This window comes from Hyalella azteca, unplaced genomic scaffold, assembly GCF_000764305.2.
Source record: "Hyalella azteca isolate HAZT.00-mixed unplaced genomic scaffold, Hazt_2.0.2 contig16899, whole genome shotgun sequence".
Classification (NCBI taxonomy): Eukaryota; Metazoa; Arthropoda; class Malacostraca; order Amphipoda; family Hyalellidae; genus Hyalella; species Hyalella azteca.
In genome coordinates, this window is record NW_025946705.1 from 26632 (window position 1) to 31706 (window position 5075).

Sequence of the window (5075 nt, forward strand, 5' to 3'; positions counted from 1 at the left end):
GCGTGGTACGCTTTGCGAAAAAGTATCCTACGGGTTCTGCCTGTCTCTTTCAAATGCTATGTAATGAAAGATCCCATGCACTCTCTGAATGAATGAACCCGCCTGCTAGACGATAGGGAGACAGTAGATGCAGTGTACTTCGATTTTGCCAAGGCATTTGACAGTGTCCCACATAAGCGGCTGTTGCGTAAGTTATAGTCTTTGGGAATTGAGATNGCGCGTGAGTTGATACCAGTTCGTCAATAGTCTAGACAAATGAACATTGACTATAAGCATTATCACACACAATGAGAAGTGTCATCACCTAATGAAATCATATTAATAAAGAGTTACACCCTTTGACAACATAACTACAAGCTATAATCGACATCTTATCGAATATCTACCTATAAGATGTCTAACCTCCTTATGCAAGATAGCGATGTAGCCGTCTTTACCTTAACGATGGTATCGTAGATTGACAGCACTCAATCTCGTACAACAGTAAATCATTAAGATTATTACAAAAGATTAAAGTCCTTTGACAAAATAGTTGCACATTAAAGTAAGTAAATCATAGGTCAAGTAATAATTTACAATTAACATATCAAAGAAATAAGTCTAAACGTGTCAGGGCTAGCAGACGACGCGTGGCGCCTAGCAGACGATTGCAACGCAACGCTACAGACAGATGATATCACAGCATAGGAGATTCCTCGTTTCAGTCACGAAATAAAAATATGCCTACGCATTCCTTAGTCATACAAAATAATATCACAATAACGAGATTCCATATTATAGTCTTAAAAATATATTCAATCGTATTGAGTCACTAATCTAACAAAAGAACATCAAAATAACACGTGGTCAAAACGGTACTCCTAAAAATATAGAAAAAATATCACATAATATGTATCCCGTCGCATATGGTTTCTAAGATCAATATTTTTTATCAAAAAGAAACCATCTATTTTTGAAAGCCATCAAGACCTCCATAAATGTCATCAAGCTCGGTTGTCCAAGAAAATGATGCCGATGCGATCGGACACTTTAAGCGAAATAGTTTAACGTATCACGTGCCTATATCCATGTGGCGATGCTGGTAAACTGAATTTAACACGTAGCGTTTATTAATTTTATTTATAGTTACATGTTTAGTACCTGGAATTAAGTTAGTATCTACATTTTTTATTATTCCTATTGTCCGAAGAAATTGGCAATTTTAATTCATTTCATCAACTTTAATAACTGTTCATTTATCAGCTTAGCATTCAGCTTCTGTTGAAATCAATAAGCTTAGCCTTCAGCTTCTGATATCATTATTTTTATAATAATATAATTGATAATAGATTGTATATAATTTATAATACAGAATAAATCAATATCACTATCACTGTCTGTTTCACAGTGTATGACTCAAATTAAATTTATAAACAGGGATAATTTATTATTAGGTTTATTATATAACAATGAGTTGTAATTTTCTATATATTTAAATCCAAATAACATTTAATTGTGTTGTCGAGCACATATCACACCAGGAAGTTTTATTAATTTTATCACATAAGCTTTTGCGAGAAAGCTTTCGTGGGATGTTTTCCAACTCTAAAGGATTTATATTTGTTATAAATCCCAGGAAATCTATATAATAATAGAGAAAGCATCATCCTAATCAATATTTTCCTGAAATTTCAAATGAAATGTAGTATATGAGTAGCAATTTTTAAGCGAACATGCGAAAACGTGTGAGACAATTGATATGTAGTTATGTTTGAAGGTCATTACGAAAGAATAGTTTAGTTAGGGATACAATTATTTTCTGATACGCCGACTTTACACGTAATGTTCAGTAGTACTGGGTCGGTCGCAACTGAATGTTACTTACTTACGTAACTCTCTACAAAACCTACAGTTAAATATTTTTGAACCCAGATATTACCGTCATGGTGATTGGGTTGCATAGTAAGCGTGGTACGCATTGCGATAAAGATTCCTACGTGTTCTGTCTGTCTATTTCGAATGATATGTAATGAAAGTTCCCATGCACTCTCTGAATGAATGGACCCGCCTGCTGGACGATAAGGAGCCAGTAGATGCAGTGTACTTCGATTTGGCCAAGGCATTCGACAGTGTCCCACATAAGCGGCTGTTGCGTAAGTTATAGTCTTTGGGAATTGAGATTAATGTACTCAAATGGATCAGAGAATTTCTTGTAGGGAGGCGACAACGTGTCAGTATTCATGGGACCGCGGCAGACTGGGCTTCAGTGCGCAGCGGCGTGCCACAAGGAAGNAACTTAGCTGCATCATTCCTGCCTGACTCGCCACACTGCGATGTGCAACATAATGTAGCGACCACGTATATATTTTTCCTTAGTTATCCCCGCAAATAATTTTCTACGTACATTAGAACAAGTCATTTTCTACAAACTTTGGTACGAACTACTACCGTGATTAATGCGATATGGATCCCAGACCTGGATTCAGTTATAGGTAAAAATTGTCTTGTAATCAAATTAATAGTATGATTTAATTGTTTAAGATAATTGGGTAACGTAGTCATGATCTTGCACGCCTAGCTATTTATGGGAAAAAAATTGATGCCAGTTAAGCGCAAATGCAGAAAAACATAAATGCCAACCATATAGTATCCTCTGGACCTGATCAATGTCCATTGAAATACCTTTGCTTCATCGAACATATTTATGCTGAAGGTAATCATCGTTAAGTACAGAATACAAAGTGCTGAAGAATGAAAATGATGGTGTTGGAGACTTACGAAAATTCGAATAAGAATTGTAGAACAATTTATTTAATACCTATTTATATGCATTTAATCATGGATTGTGTAAGAATTTAATTAGTAACTAATACTTTAATTGATGAGTAATTTAACTTAATTTACGAACTGCTGACAGCACAGTGCCAACAGATCGTCTGCCATCTGAAAAATTCTAGAGTCACACGCGCCCGCGCGAAGAAATAACTTGTTAATTAAGTAACCCTTCGAAAAGAAGCATTTAGAGGTATTTAATCTCATGTGTTCAGTGTTTGAGGGCCGAGCTCGTGTGGAATCTATTCACATGGTCTCATTCCACTCGTATTCCAACGTTTGTATTTTTGAAGGCTGGCGAGACGTCGGCCACTGATACTTCAATTGCTTCACTTGAGTCAGGTGCAGCGATGTCATCGAGTAGTTTTCAGGAGCGTGATAGGTTTAGTGCTATTGTTAACGATAGTTCTAATAAAAAAGTAACTCGTTTTAGGAATTTTCTCTTTCTCAAATTTTGCGAGTTAAGCTGGTAGTAATGTGAGAAATTCTTGATTTCTCACCGATAATAAATTTTCAGTTCTTTTCACATTTTTTTCTAAGATCTCCAACGATTAATCTAAGCGCGCAGTGCGCTTTTCTTTTGTTTAAATATGCAGGCAAGCCGAAGTTGGGCGCTTGCAGGTTGACACTAGGCTGTTCATTTTATACAGTTGCCAGAGCTGGTCACTGGTCGGCTCAATAAAAGTTCAAATTGCGCGCTCCATCTCAAGCTCAATGTCCTCGAATAATTAAGTATTCCTACCAGTCTTCTTTTACACCTGGTTCCCTGTTCGGTATTTTGTGCGAATGCCGTGTAATTTTCGTTATATTTTGTTTACAACAACTGTGCTTATTTTACTTCTGTAGGAAGTTGGACATAGATTTAGGTTACCTTAAATTGTACCTTCTGAAGGAAGGTACTACAAATCTATATCAAAGCTAAATCTAAGCTATATCAAATCTATATTAAATCTATTTTAAACCTATATCAAATCTCTTTTATCAAATCTCTTTTATCAAATCTCTCTCATATCAAATTTCTATCAAATCTCTCTCATATTAAATTTCTATCAATATCTATCAAATCTCTCTCTTATCAAATCTATATCAAATTTACTTCTAAATCAAATATAGGGTTTGGGCAGTTCACGCTCGGAGTTCGCCTAATACTGCAGTGGATTGTTCCATCCTAATTTAAGTTTTTACTCTTCTTTCACGCGCAGATAAACCTATAGCTATTCTTACTGTCTTTCTCCGCAGATAAACCTATAGCTATTCTTACTGTCTTTCTCCGTCCAACTTCCTACTCCTCTTACTAATTTCCACTATATTTCTAAATTTAAAACTTCATTCATTGCAAACAGAAAGTTTTCACACTGGGCATTAAAAACCCCAGGTTGGTTGTTTACTCTAGCCTCAATTTAAATATCAGTGTAATAGCTGCATATACATTGCCAGTTCATCGTGGGGTTGGAGCCTAATTAAATTTATATTTCCTCCTTTATAGTATCTTCATGTTGCACCGGGACAACTGCAGTCGACGCTCCTTGACGTATTCTATTAATTGCCTATTCATTGCGTCACAACCACGTCACCTGAGAAGCCGACCATAGAGCCATCAAATTGACCAGGCTCGCAAGCGATATAGATTATACCTCCAACTGAACTGCTATGCTGGTACTAGAGTGGCAGTTTTAAGTGTTTTTAACGAAACTTTTAAACTTAAACCTTATGGAACATCCTATACTTTTTTTCGGATGAGCTTTGGGCTGTGCTGCCAAAATTTCCTGTTTATTCGTTCGTTGAATAAAAATTTCAAATTCTTCGATTGTGAAAATTCCTTACAATAATTTTCTAACATGAGGTTCCTAAGGTACATTTTATTACGGTATTTCGACGTCTCTAGTACACAGTATTTAATATCAAGCAAAGTGAAGGTTTAGTAAAGCTCAAGTTAGAACTGATGAACCTAAATTTGCCGGAATAACACACATACGTCAGATAATCTTATCATTCCGTACTGACCGCCAGTCGGGGGACTGTAGCAAGAATGTGATCTTTGAAATGTGATAACCAAGAATGGTCTTATACTAATGTGAATGTGATAGCCAAGAATGGTCTTGTACTAATGAATGTGATCTTAATTCACTATGGTCTTGTACCAATGAGTGCAATATTTCATTCAGTATGATCTTGTACCAATGAATGTGATCTTTCATTCACATGATATTTTACCATTGAATGTGATATTTCATTCACTATATACGATATTGTACCATTGAATA

The 5075-nt window shown here is 35.7% G+C and overlaps 1 long non-coding RNA gene across 1 annotated transcript; it reads left to right on the top strand.

Moving 5' to 3' along the window:
* Positions 1-3406: 3406 nt before the first annotated feature.
* On the top strand, positions 3407-4613 carry LOC125179360. The gene is made up of 2 exons (XR_007157238.1): positions 3407-3584; positions 4298-4613. It is a non-coding gene; the product is annotated as an uncharacterized LOC125179360 (long non-coding RNA).
* Positions 4614-5075: the final 462 nt, after the last annotated feature.